Source organism: Grammomys surdaster, unplaced genomic scaffold, assembly GCF_004785775.1.
Source record: "Grammomys surdaster isolate TR1022 unplaced genomic scaffold, NIH_TR_1.0 220, whole genome shotgun sequence".
Classification (NCBI taxonomy): Eukaryota; Metazoa; Chordata; class Mammalia; order Rodentia; family Muridae; genus Grammomys; species Grammomys surdaster.
In genome coordinates, this window is record NW_021604665.1 from 3,441,753 (window position 1) to 3,467,820 (window position 26,068).

The 26,068-nt window shown below is 41.2% G+C and overlaps 1 protein-coding gene and 1 non-coding gene across 8 annotated transcripts in view; one reads left to right on the plus strand and one right to left on the minus strand.

Annotated features, from left to right (window-relative positions):
- Magi1 (membrane associated guanylate kinase, WW and PDZ domain containing 1) overlaps positions 1-26,068 on the minus strand; it is a 609,927-nt gene that overhangs the window by 192,196 nt on the left and 391,663 nt on the right. The gene's annotated exons all lie outside the window — the stretch shown is intronic.
- Positions 17,718-17,859, plus strand: LOC114625749. The gene has a single exon (XR_003712123.1). It is a non-coding gene; the product is annotated as a small nucleolar RNA SNORA44 (small nucleolar RNA).

The window sequence follows — 26,068 nt, forward strand, 5'->3', positions numbered from 1 at the left end:
ATATGTGTTGTGAAATGCAAAGAGAGCTAAAGTATGTTTGTGAGGTTATGTGGGGTGAAGCAGATCTCTAAGACCTTAAAACTCAGGGCAGGGCAAGGGTGGGCTCTGATTTACAGTAACAGGAATAGCTGTCTCTGCTCAGATGTAGCCAACAAATCCTTTATCTCTTATAAACCGCCTCTAAAGCAGTGTTATCATCTTAAGTTGATAGACAAGGACATGAGTAAAGTGTACAGGGCAAGGAGGAAGGCTCAGTGGAAGAGGACTTGGCATATATTATATGATGCCTTGGGTTCAATTCCCAGCATTACAAACAAGAACTAAAACAAACAAAACAGAATACCTTATCCGGATGCTCTACCCGTGAGCTCCATCCCACTGCCCTTAAAATACCTCATCCAAAAGGCCACAGTTGCCTTGATCTCAGATGTTTCTCTTATTTCTAGTAAGTGTGGCTGATGCCCTTCTCTGCCTGCCTCTCTCCTACACCATGGAACCATTCCCTCTCTCTGAATGAGAAGGTAGTGGGTTTCCACTACCTGTTTGGCTGAGCTTCCATGGGACAGGAAAGGGCTGGTGAGATGGCTCAGTAAGTAAAGACACTTGTTGCCATTACTGGAATCCATGAGGTGAAGAGAACCAAGTCCCACAGGTTGTTCTCTGACCTACACACACACACACACACACATGCGCGCGCACACACACACACACACACACACACACACAAACACCCACCCTTACACACTCACACACACTGTGGCAATATGCAGCACACACTATGCACACATGTAAACAAAATAAATGAATGTTTCTTAAAAATTAAGGGAGAGAAGCTAGGTGTGATTGTTAATGACTTACTTTCAGTACTTGGAGAATGAAAGGAGAAGAACAGGAGTCTGAGGCCAACCTGGGCTACATGAAACACTGTTGGTTAGAAGAGGAAGCCCAGAATGAAATGTGTTTGCAAATTCGGACAGTATATATGCAAACCATCAACTATGGTTTCCTCCTCTGGGATGAGTACAGTGTGAGATTATGCTCCAACAACTCTCCAATGAGATTAGATAACCTGCTGTGGCTGTGGCTGCCTGTGTTGTTTAAATCAGAATGGCTCCTCAGGCTCAAGTATTTGAATGCTTTATCACCAGGAAGTGGTACTATGAGAAGGATCAGGAGGCGTGGCCTTGTTGGAGGAAGTGTGTCACTGGGGGTGGGCTTTGAGGTTTCAAATGCCAGCACCAGAGTTCCCCTAACCTGCTGATCAGGATGTAGCTCTCCACAACTGCTCTAGTGCCACATGTGCAGCCATGCTGCCACCATGATGACAATGTGACTGGACCTCTGAAACTCTAAGCAAGCCCTCAATTAAATGCTATCTCTTATAAGAGTTGCTTTGTCATGATGTCTCTTCCCAGGAATAGAAGAGGGACTATACCACAGTGTTTCTCCATCAGAAAGCATGGCCCACCCAGCTTTTCTGTAGGTGTGTCTGTAAATCTGTCCCTTCTTCAGTCCCTCTGTGCCAAGTCAAGTTCCCAGACAAAGGAACCTGACTCAAATAACTAAGGAAGAGCAGAAGGAAGATGGCTACAGGGAGAAACAACAGAGAAAATTAGAGCTCAGAGACAGGAACCTAATGTCGAAACGTGGACAGTCAGTCTCCTTTCTCTCTGCTTGACACCTTTACTGCCTCAGCCACAATACTGGCTAAAGAAAGGTAAAGAGATCAGAACGGAGAATGGAGCACACAAGAGACCTCACAAACATGGAATGGTTCCCTGCCTCAGACAAAGCTCAGAAAGTAGATAAATCTCTTAGGAAAGAAAAAAAAAAGAAAGAAAGGGGTAGGGACAGAAAAAATCTATTTTAAAGATCCCTTCCTTTACAATCACAATGTGCTTTTACAAGTGTCCTGATTTGGATATTTCCACTGCCATCTTCTGCCCCTGTTTTTGGCCTCCTTCCACGTCTAATTCTGAATTTTCTTCTTCACTGAATAGATCCAGCCAAGGCAAAGAGACAATTATATGGCAGAAGAATGAATGAGTTTTTTTTTTTTAAAGATCTCTTATAAATAACTATCTGCAGAAATCTTGAAATAACTGTGGAAAAAGAATTGTCATCCAATCTACAATATTAACAATATGAAGACCAAAGAAATAAAAAATAAAAATAGTAGGCCATGTAATGGCTATTCACCAGTCCGCTGGGAAATTAAAAATAGGCACAGTGTCATCCCAAGTTCAATAGCAACCTAAAGATTTATTTGCTTAACAATTTGATTTCCTAATAGTATTCTAACCTGCAGCCAAGGTCTTTAGCAGAGGGACCACTTGTCAAAAATGCTCTCAAAGAGCTTCACTAATGTTTTATCATCATTAAATGCCTGTGACAGAATAGATCTCCTGGCTCCTCACTGCCAACCAACAACATGGCTCCAAAGGCTTTATAGTCAGTGCAGTGACAGTGTAAAAACAGATGAGCCAGCATGATCACAGCCAGAGTACTGGCTCTCTGGAGAACATGAAAACAGACCTACAGCCAAGGCCAGCTGAACTGCTGAGATAGGGTGGCAAGCCGGATACTCATCAAAGGTGCCAACTGAAAACCATCAACAATGTGCATACAAATGCATGGACATATGTGCATATATGTAATTTAATAAAGACTTACACGTATTTCCAGTGACAACTGAATAACAGAAAAAGGCACATTATCTAAGACACCTTCTCATTTCCTGTTTCCTGTCAGGAGATGCTACAGTCTATGTTATAGGAAGGACAGCTCTAGCTGAAAATAAATTCCACAGTTTTATCAAGGGGTCTACCTTTGTCTTGGGGATCATTCATAATATAAAGCCAAAGAACCATGCCATTACTAATTAGGAGCTACTAATGGCCAAGGATATTTTGCAAGTCTATACAAGAACAGTGATAGCCATTTGTGTTCTTGCTTGTTCTGTAGGATGACAGTTAGCTAATAACACTCTCCCTAAGAAATGTTCTTAGTGGCAGAGGAGGCAAGTGGAAACGGAACTGTGCTTGCTTTGCAATCATGAGCTCCTGAGTTCAGATTCCCAGCACCCAAATAAAAGCTAGATGTGGTTAGGCATGTGCCTATACTTCCAGGGCTGTGAGTAGAAACAGCAAGATGACAGGTGTCTGTGAGAGTCAACCTAGATCCAGGTTTAGCAATCAAGTCTGCTTCTCCGTTTGTATGATAAAACAAGACCAAAAGAAACATGGCATAGCAAAGACTTAAGTTGATTTACACTTCTAGGTCGTCATCACTGAGAAAAATCAGAGCAGGATACAACCTAGCATCACTTGCCCAGAGAAAGCTCCACTAACTGTGACACCCCCCCCCACCCGCCATCAATCATAAGTCAAGAAAATGCCCGAAAACCAGAGGCCAATTTGGTGAAGGCAACTCCTGAATTGAGGCTCCCTCTTTCCAGGTTACTCTAGTTTGTATCAAGTTGACAAAGACTGACCAGCTTGTTAAGAGCACATGCAGAAACACACACACATGGTGGAGGTCAGAGAGGAAAGAAACCATCTTTGGACACACCATATATCCACAGTAGGGTACATAGCAGGTGACCTAAAGCTGCCACACAACAGATGGGAGGAACTGTCCTTACCAATCACATGGCAGCTGTGTTAAGTGTCAAGAGGAAAATATCACATGTTTATTTTACAAAAGTAGTGTATGGAGCAAGTTACATTAAGATAGATGTACAGGGTATTCATCTGAACACACCATCTAAATACAGAGGAAGAAATATAGGAGTGGTTATCAATCTAGATATAGTAACAATGACTAAGCATCTGGGTACAGGATGACTTTAAGTGTAAGTGGCACAGGGCAAACAGTACACACTTCACAGTAATGACACAAGGAAGCTTGCTTCCAAAGTCACTTGAAGCTCTGGCAGAAGGGATAGCATTAACTCTGAGGTCAAACTTCACTTCCAGGTCATGTGGGTTTTGCTTATTCCACTTGGAATGTGGGTAAGGTGCTGTGCTCACACTTGTGCTCACACTCAAACTTAACATGATAAACAGAGAGCACACTGGGCCATTTTCCATTAGCAATACTGACAAGACTGCAGAGACACACTTGTACCTGTTAAAAGTATCTTATACACAATATCCCAACAGGAGTCTAAAACTTGCAGCAGGTTGTTGGATACTTCAAATGGAGACTGGGACAGTCTTTGTCTCTACCTGGCTATACCTCAACCTTCACTAGAATAGAATTCCCAATAGAGGATTGATTCTGTTCCCTCCAAGTGAGCTTTGAAACAGGGAAATGTAAATAGGAACATCCCACATGGCCCATCCAGCCCCACAAAAACCAGGCAGGCCATGATAGTATCTAAATCTAAAGAAAATGAAAGAGGAGAAAATTAAAAAAAGGGAAAAGAAAAGAAAAAAAAGGTTCCCAAACTAATAAACAAACAAAACTCAGGAAAGGTTCTGATCTAAAAAGCACTAAGAGAATCATGCTCTGAATAATTTTATCAGGTCAAAGAGGCTAATTAAAGAAGAAAGGAAGATGAGGAGGCAGCAAAGGATCTTTGTACTCTGTCGTAACAGATCCCACTGGTGTGTTATATTTACATTTAATTTAGGCTGAACACAACCCTAGCAAATCTCTTCAGCAGTTAAATGTTGCCTTCAAAGGGACACCAGGACATAATCCCAGAGTCAGCATCCATGCCAGCATCCACAAAGTAATCTTTAAGAACACGGTCCCAAGGGCACCTGTTTCCCAGAGAAAGGGCACAACAGAGAGGCAATTAATGTGAAGGGCTGGTGAAGGACCAAGCATGCATGGAAGCTCAGCTTCTCATTAATGCTTCACACTCAAGGAAGAGGGAGAGAAGGAGGAGGTGCTCGTGTTCTCTTTTACATCTGGTTTTCTTTTCTCCTTCTGCTTCTCTTCTTCTTAAGTCTAAACAGGGTTTCTCTATGTGTAGCCCTGGCTGTCCTAGAACTCGATCTGTAGACCAAGCTGGCCTTGAACTTGCAAGTTAAAGGCATGCACCACTACTGCCTGGCTATTATTTCTGATTCTTCATAGTACCTAAACCAAAAATTTTTGATTACACACAGACACACACAAAGAACTCTCTCTCTCTCTCTCTCTCTCTCTCTCTCTCTCTCTCTCTCTCTCTCATTCACATACACACACCCTCTACTGGTTGTACTTTAGAGTCAGCTCTTAATGTATTTATCAAACACTCTGGGAACTCCTTGCCATGAGCGATGAAGGAAACTCTAAGCCATAATCAAATTAAGGAACACAATAGACCCACACCTAACATGAATCGACCTGACTATGTATCCCTGCAATGTGTGTGTGTGTGTGTGTGTGTGTGTGTGTGTGTATGTATGTATGTATGTATGTATGTATGTATGTATGTATATTCCAGGCAGGGAGCTTATGCTCCATGCTCTGCTCAGTGTGGCTGATCTAAACAATAGAATACATTTCCACATCAGTGTTCCAACTATCCGTGAGTAGACAACTCAGGACTGATGAAGCTTCGTCCACTCTACAGCCATTTAGTGTCTGCTCTGGGCAGAGGCCCGGGTGAGGTCCTGCATGTTACAGATTCCAAGAGAGAATAATAATGATTGCCAAGTTTGTTTTGGGTTTGAGCTGAGTGCTCACTATCCAGAAACAATTCTGACAGTGCTAGGGAGATGGCTCAGTCAGTAAAGTGCTTGCTGTACAAGCATGGGACCGTGAGTTTAGTCTCCCTAACTCACACTTGAAAATAATAATAATAAAAAAAATCTGGGTGTGCTAGTGCACACTTGCAATCCTACAGCTGGGGAGGCAAAGAGACGTGGATCCAGAGGCTCAGGGAGCAGCCAGCCTAGGTTACTTGACAAGTTACAAGCCACTGAGAGACTCTAAGAGCAAGGTGGACAGTGCTTGAAGAATGATACACAACTCACTCCTTCCTCCCCCCCCCTCCACACACACAGGCACACACATATGCACATGGCTGAGGGAACATCTCCACACTGGTGGGGAGGGGGTGAGGGAGGGAGGGAGACAGGAAAAGCACAAACCTTATGTTCCATAAATTTCTATTATATCAAGTACAACGAGTTTAGTTCTTTCAGTGTAACTATGTAAGGTAATTGATCCTCTATAATTTCTAACAACCTTCAGTAAAGATTTAAATGATTCTCATTCTTACTTTTATTATTCACATAGGCTAATGCAAAATCCCGTTGGGGGAAGTCGTGTTTTGATAAGATCACATAATGCTTTAAATTGTTTTCTAAATCCAGCCGGGTGTGGTTATGCAAGACTTTAATCCCAGGACTTGGGAGGCAGAACCAGGCAGATTTCTGGGACTTTGAGGTCATCATAGTCTATACAGTGAGTTCCAGCCTGGTTGGGGCTGCAACATGAAACTCTGTCTTAAAGTAAACAAGCAATCAAGCAAACAAAAACAACAACAACAACAAAAAAAGTGACTGTACTTAATACTGTGAAGTATTACACACCCTTACTGATTAAGCTGGTAGGCTCTAGGACTGACGCTATGGCAGAGGGGGTTAAGAGTGCCTATTGCTCTTGCAAAGGGGAGCTGGGTTCATTCCTAGCACCACAAGGTGGGTTCAGACATATAAAATAAAAATAAAGCTTTTTTAAAAGATGGTAAAAGATCTATCTTATGTATATCTAGTCTAGGTTTAGAGGCTAGTTGAAAAGTTCAAAACAGGATAAATCAGAGAGGGAAAAATCAGATTTCCAACTTCTCTTTAAAATTGAAAAGAGGTGGAGAGACTGGGACTATGCTACAACCCAGCAATGAAGAACCAGAGGAAGAATAATCATTCTTGTCAATATGGTCCAGCTCTCTCAGATTCCCAGCATCTCAGCCAGCAGAAGAGCAACTATTCCTTCGGTCCAGCTCTCCCAGATTCTCAGCATCTCCTGTTACAAACTTACATAGCTGGTTTCAAGTATGCAGGTCAAGAGGGTGTAGAGGGTGCTTTGTATAACGAAGGAGAACTTCAATGCTGTTCTATTCACTGAGCCTTAAGATAACTGTAAGAGCTGGGAAAGCCCATGTTATCGACTTTATATCAGAGTTGCCTGACTTCTCAATACACAAAGCTCAAGGTAGAATGGACAGAAGAGACTAAATATGTACCATTAATGGGGTGCACTAAAAAGTAGGTCTATGCTCTCACAACAAGTGACATCCCTCTCACTTTGCAGAGAATGAAAACAACCCTCTACCTTCTCAGGAAAGAAAGGTCCAGACTCTGATAAGGTTCTGGAATTCACTCTGTTCACAGCTCTGTATCAGAGGCAACTCCTAGTGATTACTTCCTCAGCCACTGGCAAAACAGAGATAAATACTCCCCTTTCTCTAGTCAAATAAACTATGACAGTAGCCACAAGTGCCTATTTCACCTCAAGAAACAGGAATAGGGAAGGCACCAACGAGATGATGTAATGTAGGTAGGTGAAATTTAAGGTGAATGATCCTTTATTCTAATGAAAATTGCAAAGGTTACTTCTGGTCAAACTCCATATTATGACTATCTACGGAGAACAACTGTAATTTGCAGCTGTTAGTTCCTACAGATTTGACAGAGGGCCAATTGTACTCAAAAGCTCAAAAGGAAAAAGAAAACCTATATAAATACTCTGTGAATGTGAAAACAACATTTGAGAAATTCTAATACTGATTAAAAACAAAAAGCAAGCAAGAAAAAATAAATATCTGTTGCAAGATATCTGATCACAGTGTGAACTCTGGATAGTGCTATTTACTGGAAAGAACCTGTTTCTTTGTAGTTGTGGTGTGGCTCATCCCTTAGCACATACCTTTAATCCCACTGGATGGCACACAGATGTGATCTTAGCACATGGCTTTAATCCCAAATAATGAAGATGAAGTTAGTTTGCAGAAGGAAGCACCCACGTTTGAAAGTGATGTCTAATTGAGTAGCAGACAAAGTGCCAAATCAGAGGAAGATCTGACGGAATAGGATATGTCCAACTCTCATGAGGACAGAGAGAATAGAGAGGCTACTTAGAGCAGTGCATAGAAAAAAGAAGAGGGGTGGCTGGCCATTTTACCAGGAGAGTTTTACATAGACAGGTTACAGAGAGAGAATGAGGAGGAGCCAGAAGATTACAACAGATTGCTAGAGTCAGTTTGAGGCCAAGCATAAATAACTCAATCTTGGGGTTCACAGTGTGGTCAAATATCCTTCTGCAAATACCAACCTTTGGCAAACTATAGCTAGCTTACAACTTCTCCACTTGAAAGAAGGCTTGCAATAGACTTACACTAGCACTCATACCTGCAAGTGAGAGGGAGAGCATCTCAGAGAGACCCATGACAGTACTTTGTACTAAGAAAGAGTGCTTCCCTTGCAATTATACATGAGAGACATGCATCTGCTTTCCTCTATTCTCCCAACATATTACAACAAGTACTCCCAGAGAGAACAACAAAGAAAGGAAAGGAAGGGAAAGACAAGTGAGATGGGAGATGGGAGAGCAAGCTGCTGGTTTTCCCAGATGACAGAGATGACCTGTGTGGCCTGCAGCACTAAGCCTGGTAGGGTACTTCCCCACGCCCAATTTGCTTATGTATTAACCACAACTGTTTTCCCTTCACCAGGCAGAGAAGCCATCACCACACAGACCATCCAACCCACAAGCTGAAAATATCTGCTAAAGGACTTTGAAGAAAAAGGTTTCTAACCCCTGATCGATATAGACAATCTGATTCAATCTGTAATATTACAGATCACAAGAATGATGTCCAAAAATATATTTCTATTCACTTACAATCTGTAGTCAGAACTGAGATGCTAAAGTAGCATTTATTGTAGCATCAAAAATATATAATATTAAAAACTAAATCTGACCACACAGTGAAAGGAAGAATACTCTTGAGACTACACACACACCCACGCAACACACATATACACAAATATTAAATCAAAAAAATTAATACTTTTAAAGATTCATCTTATTGGGGGCAGGATATGCATGCATGCATACACGTATGTATGCAGTGTATGAAGCCTGCATAGGACAAGAAACCACTGTACCATTTAGCCAGATACCTGGCTCCATGGAATACTGTTAAAGTATAAATTCTCCCCAAATAGATCCATGTTTCCATATTCAATGCGGTCCTCACCAAAATTCCAGTTTACATTTGGAGCACTGCAAACAAGAGCTCTAAAATTCATGTAGAACTCCCCTGAAGAAGTTTTTCAGTCATCAAAATATACTTGAAGATGGACAAGAAGGTTTAGAACCAATTTCAAGACTTATCGATTCTCAATCATCAACACACTATCCTACTCTGTAAAAGAACAAGACAATCCAAATATTCACTTGCACAGCATATATGGCTCAAAGTTACAGACAGAGATACAAATACAATCCACTGGAGGAATGAAACATTTTCAAGAAATGGTAGAATAACAACTAACTTCCCATTTAAAGGAAACGAACAAAAGGCCAAACCAAAACCCAGTAAGAACATAAATGTGTGACAGAACATGCCTTGAATCTCAGCACTGCAAGGCAGAGGCTGAGAGGCAGGCCCACATCTATAACTTCAAGGCTGGCCTGGTCTGTTGGGAGCTGACTCCTAGCAGAAAGCGGCTATCATCTTTGCAACCATCTTGATTCATATACCCTGACAAGAGACTTGTTTTCAACAGCCCACAACAGCTGAGCACACTCTGACAAACATCTTGTTTTTCTCACATATCTTGTTTTGTTATTTAGTGCCACCAGCTGCAAGGCTCACATAGTACCCATGCTGCAAGACACCTGGCATAGTGCCTTCAGCTGTGTTCCCCTGCTTGTCCACGAGGGCAAGGCACGTGGAAAAGCATATCAATACCCAGGATTTCTTTTCAATAAAGGGGAGACTTGATCAGACCCTGTCTTGTCTCCATTCTTCGAGTCTCTTGCCCCTCCATTCCCACTCTCTCTCTTGTTATACCCTGACCTGCTGGCTGGGACATAGGCAGCTTGGGCCAGGGCAAAGTGGACCCCAAACGTGGGGCAGAACAGGTCAGTACAGAGTGGCACCTCAACGTTGGAGCTCCAGTAAGTGGGATACAGTGAAGGACACCACAGGAATTGGAAGCGTGCATCCTCACTCCTGCGCTGGAGAACCTGTTGACTGATGGAGCTGGCTTGAGCTTGGAGCTCAATGCAAGGCAGCAAGAATGAGAGACCCAGTGAGGGACATTACCGGAAAGAAGGGATTGCTGAAAAATCAGAAGTGAAACAAAGATGATCAGTGCAGGAACTTGCCGCGTTGAGATCAGTAGGTCATAGTAACGAAAATGGGGCAAGAAATAAGTCAGCAGAAACAGATGAAAAAGGCTTTAAAGATGAAAAGAATAAATTGCAGGCTGCTCTGAGTCAAGAGAGCCAAACAGATAAACAGATAAATAGATAAACAGAAGGTTGCTCTAGGCAGAGAGCTGAACAGAAAGATATTGTTAATCAGTTGTATTAGATTGATTTAACTTTCAAAATGGGTGTGATTCTGAGTTGTGTAGTTACTTTTTTCCTCTGGATAAAAGGACAATGTAAAGGTTTTTCTGGTTACTGGCTCAAGGATAGGCAGATTTGGGAAAAAAGGTTTTTCTATATGTTTTCCAAAGAGGTCATTAAGGTAGTAGTTATATCTTCCAGAATTATATGGATCAGACATAACAGAGGTAGGCCTCCAGAAGATCCCAGAGAATTAACCAAAATGATTATCTTGATACTAAAATTTGTTTTGAGATTTGTATATTACAGAATGCAGAATTTGAATGAATCTTCTTGTCACCTGCATGTCCACTGATGGCCTGGCCTTCAAGCTGGAAGCGGTTAAGACAGACATTAAAGGCTTATCAATTTACTCTTCCCCTTATCCCTCTTCTAATATCTCAACGCCCATATTCAGCTCGAAGAAGTTAATGAAGAGTTGGCGCACCAATTCCCTGAACTTGAGGACTGAGGTGGTTAATGTTGGGCTGTCTTTCTAGGGAAAAGTAATGGTTTTATAGGAACAGGGAAGAAGAGCTAAAATTGATAACATAGCCACAATCTATTGGTAGAAATCTGTATAATTGTTACTAAGCTGATGCAAATTCAAGGACTTCATTGGTATAATTTCTTCTATCCGAAATTTGTGAGTACAAGGCTTAGACCTTTAACTTCTCCAACAGAGAGAGTTGTGTGCTACCCTTAAAAAAGAGTGTTGCTTTTGCACCTACCATTCAGGCATTGTTAAGTCTCTTGCCTCTCGGGTCCATGCTGGTCAACATACTGATGGCTTTGTACGACAACAGATGGATGCTATTCAAATGAAACCCATACAGGTCCGTTATTACCGGCTTGGGGGTAGGGGACTCTAAAATCTCTGTCATCAAGACTGACGAGGATTAACTCCTAACTTATGCGCTAAGCTGGATAGCCAATGACGGGTAAGAGAACACCTCAAGACCCTTGCCCCTATCTGTGAGGCCTCACCATCCTAAGACAGGAGCTCAACCAATGGCTGTTGAGTATCCAAAGATGGGAAAGGGAGGCTGGGGTCCTCTGTTCCAACCTAAGGCAGGCACGGTTTCCGGAAGTTTTCCCAGCCTTCCATTTTGAAAAAAATTGAAAAAGGGGAACCTGTTGGATGCCGACTCCTAGCAGAAAGCAGCTATCATCTTTGCAACCATCTCGAGCCATATACCCTGACAAGAGACTTGTTTTCAACAGCCTACAACAGCTGAGCACACTCTGATAAACATTCTTGTTTTTCTCACATATCTTGTTTTGCTGCTTAGTAACACTAGCTACAAGGTGCACGTGGTATCCACGCTGCAAGGCACGTGGCATAGTGCCTTCATCTGTGCTTGTTCACGAGGGCAAGGCATGTGGTAAATACCCAGGAATTCCTTTCAATAAATGAGACTTGAACAGACTCTCTGTCTTGTTGCCATTCTTTGAGTCTCTTGCCCTTCCATCCCCACTCTCTCTCTTGCTAGACCCTGACCTGCATACTGGAGCAGCAGCTCGGGCCGGGACAAAGTGGCCCCAAAATGTGGGGCAGAATGGGTTGGTTACAATGGTCTACCCAGCGACTTCCAGACAAGCCAGAGCTACACAGTGATACTCTCTTTCCACACCCCTGACTCTACTAACTACTAACTAACTAACTAACTAACTAATCAAACAACAAAAAAATAAAAATAAAAGAATCAGGAACATGAAAAGAAAGTCCCAAACTATAAAATTTATAGAGGAAATACGAGAAAACCCTTCTGAGCCTCCATTTCAGGAAATGTAATACATGATCCCTACAAGGGGTAATTTGGACTGCCGCAAAATCCAAACTTCTACCTGCTCTAATACTGTCTCCAAGACAATATTAAAAGACAAGACAATATAAAAGCAGGAAAACACAAAGCACAGCAAATGGAATATTTGATAAGCAACATTTATTGAGACTATGTAAAAAAGTTCTAGAAATGCATTAAGAAAATAAAATACTACACATAAAAGGAGCAAAATATTTTAATGTATACTTCAAAAAAGAAGACACATGAAAAGCAAATGAGGATACAAGAAGACTCAACATCATCTGCTATCAATAATGAAGTAGCAGTATATACTATAAAAGGACTAAAGTTAGAAAGACTAGCCAAGGGGCTAAAGAGATGCTTCAGTGGTTAAGAGTCATACTGCTCTTGCAGTGGATCTGAGTTCAATTCCCAGCAACCACCTTAGACAGCTCACTACTGACCATCTACCAAAAGTTCTTCAGTTGGTACCAGCACTCGCTCGCTCGCACATACCCACACAGGACAGCCACTTGCTCACAGACACACATAATCATCACCATCATCATCCTATAAAAAGACTGGCCAAGCTGACATCTGTTTAAAATGTGGGAAAACTGAAATCTCATATGGTTACAGGTGGGGATGGATCATGCAACAGGCCCAGGTGTTTTGCTTAAATTTTTCAGATAGAGTAACATCTAGTCACTCCACATCTAGATTCTTATAGAAGAGAAATGAAAGCCTAAAACCATATAAAGACTTACTTGCAGATGTTTATAACAGCCCCAAAATAGAAGCAACAGACATTTCTACCAGTACAGAAGTAGGTAAATTATGGCATCTCCATATAAGAAGCACAGTCCTACTTGGTAATTAAACAGTAAACTATGGCTATATCCTATAACATGAATGGATCTCAAAGAATTATGCCAGTGAATAGAGCATAACTCACCATTTATGCTTTGATTGAAGCCAGGCTGGTTCCTTCACAAAAGGAATACATATTGCATGACTTCATTTGTGTAAAATTTCTAAGAAAAGCAAACTAATTCACAGCAATAGAAAATATGTATTGAGATATGGCTCAGCAGTTAAGAGCCCTGACTGCTCTTCCAGAGGACCAAAGTACAATTCTAAACTCACATGATGGCTAACAACCACCTGGAACTGCAGTTCCAAGGGACCTATCACCCTCTTAGCATCTCTAAAGGCAGTGCACAGACATACACACAATCAAAAATCATAAAAGAAAATTTACAAAAAAAACCAAATTACATATCATTTGTAGGAATGGGAAAAGTATAGGGTAGATAATGGTAATTACATATAGGTACAAAAAAAACACTTACACAAACAAAACATGAATGTGGTTTTGTCCCATCCCATTGCCTGGTCTTGTTAATGCTGCTTGGTTTAACTCCTGAGTACCAGTCATCCCTCTGTTTCAGCATTCCAAGCAGCTAGGACTAAAAGCTATAAAACTGGGCCTATGTTTTTGATCAGTCTTAATTATGGTGATGGCTTCAAATTTTTTCATACACTAAATACGAGCAATACATTGCATATAAAAATCTATCTCAATAAAGAAGTTTTTTAAAGGTCTTTAGTGTAAGTTAAATTTTAACTGTTTCCTAATTTTGTACAGTTGTACTTATAAACTATGTGATCAACATTTTAACCTAAATTTCATCACTTTCTGTCTCTTTCTCCTATCTGAGTTTCCCAGCAATCAAGCCACCAAGTATTAGGAATCTCTTCAGCAATTCTAATAGCTGTTTTCTAAAGATTCATCTCCGGGCACTAATGCAATCAACATAATTATAATAACACATGTGACATACTAGCATGAAAATCAGTGGTGATCCTGTCATTCCCATGCAGATACTGCTAATAAAACACTGTGTTCTCTTTTCTAGATAAAGGACCCGCATTCGAACAGACTGGAGTTATTCCTGCCTCTGCTACTCCAGAAGTTTAGTGTAGGCTGCTGATTACAGCAAGCAAACACTTGTTTTCATCCTTACTTGGCTTTCTCGGGGTCATCCTGTTGACTTTCTACAATCAAAGAAAATGAGCATTATATTTCTGCCCTTGAATTTAAACAACGATTTCCTCTAAGAGCCAATTTAGGACTCATACATTCCAGGAAGCCTCCTATTGACTAAACTCAGGCTGTAACAAGCCTGACGTTTTTGAATCCTTTCAATGTTCTTCTATGCTCAACATGACTACACTCATAATCTGCTGCCAAGATCATCCTTGGGGCAGCTCTCTTCTCACCTGAAAAATGGTTGAGCCAATATTTATATTAAAGAGTTGTCATGGGGACCAGGAATGACGTATGGTTACCATTGGGATGTATGTTGTGAGAACACACAGATTTGCTTAATTTATATAATTCAAGCACTCAGAACAGGGCTGGTATTCAGTAAATGTTCAATAAATATCTATTGAATAAAGGAATATGTAAAAGGCCTTTCACATACTGAAACACACACACAAAAAAGTTCAATCCATAGTTCAGTCAGTGTTCTTTACGAGCTGAATTTGTAAAATCACTTTAGATGTTCTTTATGTCGCTTATAATCAATTTCTAAAGTCAAGAACAGAGCCAAACCATGAGGGAAGCAAGGATGCATGATCTTGGCTCTCCAAAGACAAAAAACAAAGACAAAAAACTTTAGTAATTTCAACTAAGAGCAGTTGACACAATGTATTAAACACACACACACATACACACACACATGGGGGAGTGGAGAGAGGGAGGAGAAGAAACCTAGTTAGTGCAGGGAATCTTTGATGAAGTTATGTCTTAGTTACCTTTGAAATCTGAATAGACAGGATGACTGAGACAATTTATAGAAGAAAGTGTTTATTTAACTGGGGTTTATGGTTTTAGTCGATGAGTTCAGGACCATCATTGTTGGGAACATAGCAGAAGGCAAGTATGGCCTTAGAGAAGTATCTGAGAGCTTAATTCTTGATTGACAGAAGTGTCAGAGGTTGGTGATGCATGCCTTTAATCCCAGCACCCTGGAGGTACAGGCAGGCAGATCTCTGAGTTCAATTCAGCCTGGTCTACAGAGTGAGTTCCAGGACAGGGAGGGCTACATAAAGAAACCTTGTCTTGAAAAATAACAAAACAAAACAGAACAAAATTGATCCACATAAACAAGGGGCAAAGAAAAACAATGGAAATGGTGTGGGCTTTTGAAACTTCAAAGAACACCCCCGAGACATATCTTCTCCAATAAGGCCACACCTCCTAATCCTTCCAAAGTAGCTCTACCAATGGGAGACCAAGTACTTGAATATATGAGCTAATGAGTGTGATGCTCATTCAAATCAAGACAAGTAAGATTTATATGAAAGAAATGTCAGTACCAGAGCCATGCCAATACTCAGAGACATTCTAGGATAAAAGAAAAAGCATTCATTCTCATCTACCTGTACTTAAAATATTGTATTTTACTTTAAAATTTTTATGTGTTCGCTTGTTTTGCCTGTGTGTATGTCTGTGCACCACGTGAGTGGCTAGTGCTCAGAGAGGCCAGAAGAGGGCATTGGATCCCCTGGAACTGTAATTACAGTCATATAAAGGCTGGAAATCAACCAGGGTACTCTGGAAGAGTGGTTAGTACTCTAAACTGCTAAGCCATTTCTCCAGACCCTTAAAATACTTTTTAAAACATATCCAAAAGGAATAAAATGATTTCCTAAGTTTTTCAGTACTATTAAATTGTGCACCTCTCTTACTTTATCCAAATTACCTATTTGCATAAAAATTAACACTGTCTTAGAAGAGCTATCATTTAAACTCTACCAAATGCAGTAGTCGACTCTGCTTAAGCTCAATGCTGCCTGTCTGTTCCCTGTGGGAGAAAAGCTCACTGCTTCTGCAGGTGAGCCCCAGGATGAAGTTGGCTTAAGTTTAAGGATTGGCAGTGTAGATGAGGTCAGTACTGATGTGGGGAGATTTGTGTCTCCCAGCTCAGTCTTCCTCTGGACTCCTCTTTTAGGGTGTTATTTCCCCCTGCATTCCTTCTTGTGAGTGATGGATGCATCACACACATCTCAGTGTATCTGCCTCAATCTCACACATTCTCACACATGCACATACTTGGCTTGTGAATGAATAAATATGATAATGAGATGCTCCTGGGAAGGCAAAAGTGCCCCCCCCACCACACCTTGCCTCTCTACTCAGCTACCCTTCAAACTGAGGGAGGGTTCTGCCTGTAGTCAGGAGCCTGAGCTCTTACAAATCACTAGCAATGTCCTCAAAGCACAGAGACCAAAGCAACTCTGGCACATAGGCTATACATCATCTCTTTTGCTTTCCTTAAGTAGTCATATTTTGTTGCTTACTAAAAATTCACAGTTTTATCCTGAGATGAAGTAGCATCATTTCTGCCAGGAATCACATGCAGAAACATGGTTCTGTTTTGTTTCTGGACATACTGTATTTGATAAAATTAGAAGGAGGCCATCTTATCAGCATTCTTATTGGAGAAGGAAGAAGAGGAGGAGAAAGAGGAGGATGGAGAGAAAGAGGAAGAGGAGGAAGAAGAGGAAGAGGAGGTGGGAGAGGGGATTTTCAACCAGCTCTTAAGAGTCAGGATAAAGAAGATGCAGGGAAGCATTTTTTGCAGGTTCCAAATCCCACTTACAACACTGATCCAGCACCTGAAAGGGAAAAGATGGATGCCAAATGCTATTGAGCATAAATAACCCTGTATGAAAACTTGGTCACAAGGGACAGTTAAGTCTCCCTGGTCCAAGAGTCTCTAAATAAGAACAGATGCCCTCTGCAAGCTCTCTAAAATCTGCTGCATTCTGAGAGTCTACAAAAGAGAAGACACACTTGGCACTGAACCTCCCATGGCAAAAATGAGACTGGACAGCTGGGTTAATGTAATTGGCCATAAGGTAACAGCCTTGAAGTACTGCCCAGCCCCACTACTGTGTGAGTCCTGGAGTCAGAGTGTCAGATTCTATGAGGATAACAGGAATTTTCCAGATGAAATAACAAACACTTAACAAAAGCCAGTATTACAATGGCACTGAGGTGATGAAGACATCAGGTGGGACCCTCTAGCAGAGCTTCTGCTAAGGTACCACAGCACCTCTGTTGCCTAGTGGTTGGACCGTTGAGCCCCAGACAGACAGACATGTGAACTTTGTACCTGCTATGGTGAGTGGGAGAGAACTCACTACCTGCTATTAGACACCATCTCATAAACCTTGCTTTGCAAAAAGGATCTGACAGTCAAAACATTCAGTTCTGAATCTACAGACACTATAAACAGATGAGAAAAATGAATGAAGTCTGATTTGTAAAGACGTCACTAACCCAGAAAATGACAGCATGTTTCCAAGGGCTTTGGCTGAGTTATGATCATGGAATCTCCAACTATATCACAGAGTGAAATGGAGACACTCTGAACTATACATATAGTTCAGGTCAGCACAGTAACTGTGGCTGTTACTCATCTTTCTTAGATGCAAATAGCCTATACATATGACATAAAACATAGAGTGTGTGGTGGTTTGAGTACGCTTGGTCCAGGGAGTAGCACTAGTTGGAGGGGAGACCTTGTTGGAGTAGGTGTAGCTTTGTTGGTGTGGGTGTGTTACTATAGGCATGGACTTTAAGACCCCAGACTTAGCTGCCTGGAAGGCAGTCTTCTCAGCTCCTCTTGCACCAGGCCTGCCTGGACACTGCCATGCTCCTGCCTTGATGATCACAGACTGAACCTCTGAATCTGTAAACCAGCCTCAATTAAATGTTGTCCTCATGTAGGCCTCCAGCAGAAGGTATGGCCCAGATTAAAGGTGTACCACCATGCCTGGATCTGGAGCTTGCTTTATCCCAGGCTGATCTTGAATTTAGAGATATGCTTGCCTCAATCTTCTGAGATTTAAGGTGTGTACTACATTGCCTGGGCCTACGCTTTTTATGGCCACTATACCTCAAGATATACCTGTCAAGATGCAGGTCAGAAGCCTGTGTCTTCCAGCCTCAAGATCTGGATCACAGGTATGCCCTCTATTTCTGGATTGCAGTTCATTCCAGATTTAGTCAAGTTGACAACCAGAAATAGCCATCACAGACTGATGAACGGATAATGAAAATGTGTTATACTTATACAATGGAATAATGCTCAACTTAGGAAAAATGTAATTTGTAGGCTAATGGACAGATCTGGAAGACATCATCTTAAGTGAGAAAACTCAGATGAAGAAAGACAAACCATGTACTGTGCTTCCTCTCAAACATACATATTGCCTTTTAAGCTTTAGATAGGTGTGTTTCATTTGGAATGTCCACTCAGATTAGGAAACTAGTAAAGGGCTATGTGAAAGGAGGGAGTCTTTCATGAAAGGGGAGACAGAATATAATGGTAGAGAGAAAAATGGAATACAAGGTATCAAGTGGAAGAGGATAGGAGGGAATATGGGGAGCAATAACTAACAGTAAATTCCTTTTGATAAAGCCACATGGAAATATTACAGGATAAGATAATATATGTATGTATGTATGTATGTATGTATGTACTTATATATGTACATACACATACCCTGTAATCACTGGCTACCAAATAAAAATCCCAGAATAAGAATGGGTTAATTCTTTTTGAATCATTGGCCAATAGGGTCCCATAGATCTATGTTACAAGTTATTATCGGTGATTTTGGTTACCCTCCAGAAGTTGATGGTAAGATCCTATTGCTGAACACACCACACCTTTGAGTTTAGTAAACAAAACTTGAATAATTCCAACTTCAGATAACAACCCAAATTAAATGGGGAAATTCTCTTGGGGCCCACTCCTATATGAAGACCTAAAGCAATTAATGACTCTTGAGCGAGGGAGAATGTGTATTCCTCAGGGATGAGTCCCCTAATTGGTTAGCTAATACCAAGTGGTCAGCCTTTGAAACATACATATAAGTAACACTAAATAGACGGCTAGACAGTTTTATGTTAATTTAACACAAGCTAAACTCATCTTAGAGAAAAGACCTTCAATAAAGAAAGTGCCTTCATAATATTGGACTTCAGGTAAGATTGTAGGACACCTCCTTAATTAGTGATTGATAGGGAAAGAGCCAGCTCATGGTGGGTGGGGCTATCACTGGGCTGGTAGTCCTGGGTTCTATAAGAAAGCAGGCTGAGCTAGCCAGCCAGTAAGCAGTACCACTCCTCCATGCCCTCTGCCTCAGCTTCTGACTTCAAGTTCTGGCCCTGTTTGAGTTCCTATCTCAATAAATCCTTTCCTCCCCAAGCTATTCTGGCCATGTGTGGTGGTTAATCACAGCAATCCTAACCCTAACGTAGACAATATTAACAAATATTAATGATAAGGAAAGGAAAGGAAAAGACAAATTTGAGAGGAAGCAGGGACAAGGGCATGGAAACAAGGAGGAAAGGACAATGACGCGTATTTTTTCACTAAAATTTTAACAAAAGAAGAACAACAAAACCGTACTGAAGAATAAGAAAGACTAAGAAAGCTGGCTGCCTTTCACAGTCCTGGAAGGTGCTAGGCATGCTGTTTCCTTGGAAGGATCTACCATTCAGAAGAACATTACTCATCAGTCTTACCCGGCTGTGAACCCTGGGAGCTACATAACCTCTCTGGCAAGACATGCCCGATCGTGTCATAATAGCATACATAGTATGAAGATAACCAGCCACTTTCTTATTGGTTCTAAGGCCCAATCCACAAGCCTAGCACTGTTAGTGAGGTCAGGAATCTGGCAAGTGAGGTCACAGTGCCTAGGAGAAAACCTACTATTACTATTGTGCTAAAGAAACAGTATTAAAATGACTCCAGATGACATATTGCTATACCCAAACAAAGATCAATGTGTCTCTCAACCCTGGCTAGAGAATCTTCTTACACAGGAGAGGAATTACCACAAAAACTACAACTGGTCAATGCACAGAGAATAAGAAACTTCAGAGTGCTCAGTCCAAATGGGACAACCGTATCACACCCCTCTCCCTCAAGGATCAGAGATCTTAGTAGAAAGGGGAAATAGTTTAAGGGCCAGGAGCAATGTATTATTACAAGAAAATAATGAGGGTTTTTTTTTCCTTCTTGTTTTCTTTTTGGTTTGGGTTTTTGTTGTTTTATTTTTTTGTTTGTTTGTATACAACAGGACATATGCACATAAGAACTCACAGTAACTGTGACAGTATACACAAAACCTGCACAAACCCAAGCCAAACAAATCTCCAACAAATGGGGGAGGCAGGCATGTCCCCCTGCCCCCTACTGAGGAGCTACTGGCATTTGATAGCTACTGGGAAAGGCAGTCAGTTTTCTTTGATGTGTGACCTCTGATGAAAGGGTCACACTCCACAGTAGGAACTACACCCAGGCCACCACAGAACTGATTTAATATATGCTAAGCAGACATAAAGCTAGAGAGAGAACACAGAGTTGGGCAGGTGGTGAGGCAGAGGCAGATCTGGAAGGGGTTGGGAGAGGAGATGACTACAATCAAAATACAGCGTATGAAATTCTCAAGGATAAAATATTATATTTTAAATATTTCAGTTAAAAAGGAAAGGAAAGAAGAATGGGTGTAGTTTAAGATCAAAGTATTTGGAAAGCCATGAGTATCATTCCCAGCACTGTAAAAAGGAAAAAGAATGGCTAATAAAACCTGATGAAATCACTTATATTCTGTCTTTATTAATCAATGTATTTTTCATTAGAAAACTATAATGATCACATATGTTCTGATGACTAGCAACCAGAAGTGGTGGCACAAGCCTGTAATTCCTGCACTCAGGAGGCAGAGACAGGAAGGATCTCTATAAGTTTGAAGCCAACCTGCTCTACACAGAGAGTTCTAAGCTAGCCAAAGTTACATAGTGAGACACTGTTTCAAAAAGACTACCAGCTTCCTCAATGCAAATCCTTTTTTTTCCTGTTTACAGGTCTGTCCTAAGAGTAAGTTTGAATCTACTATTGGGTAAATTCTTCTAAAAGAAAACAAAAGTTTGTTGATGAAACTCCCCAAACAAATAGAGAAGCATCTAGAATGAAGAAGTCTGTATCACTGAACAGCAGAGAGAACAACCGACAGCTATTCTCAGACAAGCTTTCCACAATGTATTCTAGATTTAATTGGGGATTCAAGTATACAAAGCAACTATATCCTTTCCCCATCAACTAGCATTTAACCAGTTTGATATTAACATTCTCTCATGTTCTCTTTACGCCTCACGAGCACTGTCAGTTACCAGTACCAGAAGTGAGCAAGTGACTCAAAGTTAAACACCAGAGATGCTTCCTAAAATTCAACTTTGGTGGAATAAAAAGACTCCTTATGAGCTATGTCTCCCTATCCCAAGTCACTTTCTTAAGTCAAGCACTCTGCTGTAGGATGATTACAGTTGTACTCAGTTCTGTAGATGTGTCTACCTAGGAAAAAAAGGGATCTTACTACCAAAGAAAAAATAGCAAAGTGAACTAAGACCCCGCACCATGCATAAGGTAAAATCAAGCACCTCAGAATCTTAAAGGAAGCACTAAAACGTCACTAATTTTCTTTCCACCTTTTTCTCCTACAAAGCATATACAGACTGAATTCGTACACTTCAATGCTACCTCGATATCTATTAAATATTTATGCTTTACAATCTGCTCCAAATCAGTAAATGAGATCTCTACCCTTCTTTAGAGTAAAGGGTAAAATCATGCCATCTTTTCTTCTACACAGCCCATCAGACTTTACCTTGAGCTCAGACCCAGAGCTGCTTGCTCCCCCACAACTGACAGTTGTATGAACCTACACACTGTTCTTCAACACTTAAGCTGCCTTTCTACAGTCTGTCAGTTGGGGCCTCTCGAGTTGTCCTCTGAAACGCTAAGTCACAAGGGAGTCTCTCAATGCAAGGACTCAGCATCTTGGCGGGATGATGGCTCGAGGATCCTGCATGATCATTAAAGCTTACAGAGCTACACATCAGCAATCTAAAATCTGACTGCATAGTATCAACTTTTTCGAGAAGTAAGCCAGACTACAGAAGATCTGTACTCAAAATCCTGTATCAAAGAAGCTCAAACTGCTGGGTTGGTGGCGCATACATTTAATCCCGGAAATCAGGAGGCAAAGGCAGGTAGATCTCTGAGTTCAAGGCCAGCCTGGTCTACATGAGAGTTCTAGGACAGCCTGGGCTACATAGAGAAAGCCTATATAAAGAAACAAACAAACAAACAAACAAACAAAAAAAGAGGAACCCACAAAAACAAAAAAGCAAACAAAGTCTCTGAAGCTCCTATGTGATTAGATTCCCTAGTCTGCAACTTTATCTTCCTTTCTCCTTGTCCCACTCTGCCCAGCCACACTGCCCATCAAAGGAGTCTGGCAGGCTTCTGCTTCTTTTTCTTTGCACTGCTGTTCACTGAACTGGGGATGATGCATGGACACTCTGATTTCCAGAACAAAAACAAACTTGCTCCAATCCACCTAGGTCACCTTCTTGGTAGTATCATCTCCCACTGACACCCTCCATGCTGTTGGACTCTATTTTCTCCTCTTTTTTTTTAATATTTAAAACTCAAGAGAACAACAGTCTCTCACTCATCAATTTGTTGAGAATGTAAGAGAGTTTCTGGAAGATGGCAGCTGTTTAGGAAATACTGACTGAAGGAAGGTGCATCATGAGTACCTCAGTACACAAACACTGCCTTTACCCCCGTGGAGTCAACAGTATAGTGATGATTGCTAAATAAATGGTTTGGCCTCCCTAACTTCCAAGCTCTCTGTAGGTTGACTATTCATCGCAATTGAGTGTCTTAAAATATACAACTATACGACAGGCTCTTCTAGACTATCTGCCCCCTAAATCAAGTTTAGCAGGAATTGGTTTGGCTTTTCTATTGCTAATATTGCTAATCCTAGAAGGTACACCATACACAGTGATGTATTCAGTAAGAGAGCACACTCTCTGTAGACAAAGAATGAAGGTCCTGTCCAGGTCATTTATCAGCCTACATGGTAGATGTGGGGGTAGAAAGAGGGAACAGCATGCATAGCATAGAGAAGAGGTTCAGACCTGGGTTAATTCTTCTCTTAATGGGCTGACCCAAGTATCACAGTGAGTAACAATATACAGAAACCTCCCTCAGAGTTCGTGGGAGCTGAGTGGAGTGGGTGTCTGTAAGCATACCACAAAAGCACTTATTGCAGGTGAGAGCCCTTAGAATTGCTATTAGGCATGTAACACCAAAGGCAGGCTCAGAAGGTGGATGGAGGAGAGTACCAGGGCATGAAATCCAGGTCAAATACAACTGCTTAAGAGAGCAAGCTTTTCCAAGGCAATTGCTGGGATTCCCCCATGCATTCTGACCTTGTCACCTCATTTCTCTCACTTGAACTTCATACCAAGGCCATCATGAGCACAGACATCCATGGCAAGCACACTATCATCTCTGAAAGTTTGCTTAGAGGTTTGGAAAACCTTTCAGCCAGCAAATGAATACTGGTATAGCACATGACTGACGTCTTAATTTTTTGAAGTTATGAGTGCCATTATCACACTAGTAATATACCTTTCTCTTATACCGATATAATGTGGACATATATAAAACTTTAAAACACAAAAACAATTCAAGAGGCCAGAGAGGAGGCTCAGTGGTTAAGAGTGGCAGAAGACTTGGGTTGTGTTCCATGTTTACAACTGACTGTAACTCCAACTCCGCATTCACATGTACATATCCATGTTCATACTCATCCACATAATTTAAAAAGATCTTTAAAAAAGAAAGAACTCAAGCTGAACAAATAAAATTAATTGAACACTTAGTTTATTCTAGCTCAGCATATTCAAACTACTATAATGCCAAATCAGTCTAAGGACGAAGACTAGTGAGATGGTCCCCTTCATTTGCCCCAGTGAATCTTTCCAATGTACACAGCATCTTAACCCGTCAGCAGATCTCAATTCACATGATCTATACCCGAAATGCCCGAACAGTTAGTTACATGTGGCTGAGGACTTCCTAACCCTGGATACTGTAAGTACAGACGCTAAGCACTTTCTTTTTCCAGACTCCTGCTATTCTCTGAGTCATGCTTTTTTAACTATCTCAGAAGGGAGTTTGAAATTTCTCCTAATTTAGGACAGCATTAGTCTCAGCAACCAGATATTTCTTAGAGTGCAGTCACTATATGAAGCATTGTGACAGTGGGAATAAAGTTGTATTGCAAATAATATTTGTTGTATTGCAAATTAATATTTGTGTTTGCCTGACCTCTAAGAGAAATTGCTTCATTAAGCTTCCTTTTAACAGTGGTTCTTCTTGCTAATGACATATTAATGTATGTTGACTGTAAGGTTTTCAAACAGCTAGACAAACAACAAACATAACAGAAATGAAGTAGCAACACTGGCAACAGGCAGCAAGTAGAGTTCAAGAAACATCTTGCAACAGCATGCCTGGGGCTACTCAGGGTTCTTGCAAGACAAGGTTACTCTAAAAGTGAGCTACTGAAAAATGTTCTCAGCAATATTTTAAGGAAAGGAATTTAAGATGCATTCACAATAGGAGGTCTCTCCAACCCTGTACACCATGAAAACATCACTAGTTCCTTCTCCTTTAAGGTGAGATTACAGTTTCTCCTGGCTTCTAAAAGTGGACCACCAGAGAATGAAAGGCAGTTCAATTTGGAGATATTTCCACAGCAATGGTAGTGTAAAGTTCAAATAACATAATAATTAAAACATCCCCAAACCCCTTGACATTCCCTATCCCTCCCTCCCTTCCTTACCCATGGATCTCAAAAAGCCACTTTCTGAAAGCCAGCAAGGAAGGAAGCTGGCTTAAAGTTAACTTTCTTCCTCCCTGTGGAAGGTTGGTTAGAAGCATTGCTCAGCCTACAAAATGAGCTATTCTGACCTAGTTCTGACTTAGAGCTGACTCAGCTGAGACCAGCTGAAACAATGCTTTTCAGTAGGCCAACGCTGGAATTGGTGAGGCTCTGACAGGACCCTGCCAAAGTCAGCAATTTCTTAAAAATGAGGTCAGGTTATAGGAACCCTGATGGCCTTACTGCTGCTGCAAGAGAGCTAAACCAGTCACAGTGAACCCACCCTCATCCCCCCTAAAAATAGCCAGGAAAATATGGACCACAACTTGGGAGATCTGGTCAAGACGTGGCATTCAGCACAGCTGAGAAGTCACTGGCCTCTCCACAGTTACATTACAGGTAGACACTTTATCTAAGCAAAGGGACGCCTACAAGCCAGTTGTAGGCTATGGTTTTGCTCTTCAGAAAAGCACTAAGGAGAGAGGAGGGCTACGCAAACATCACCTCCCCAAATCTTGCAGTTAGGATCCCTAAAATTAAATCTGAATTTGTTAACTAAAAGCTATCAATCACTCCAGCACTAAGATAAGTGGAAGTGTAAAACACTCCCAAGACTTAGGTTCCTACTTAGGTCAACATCAGCAGTAATAAGCAAAACCCAACAAGGACCTCCCTGGAGGGACCTGTCATAAGGAAGGCAGACAAGCTAACAAAGAGTTTACAGAAGTCAGTAATACTCCCCGACTTGCTCACTAAGTAAACATTCTGTGTGAGGGTCAATGCATGGCACTCTGTTTAACATCAACTAGCAATTAGGCACTCAGACTATCGTACAAATGAAGGGACAGACTCAAAGAGGTGAAATGGTGGGCTAAACCATC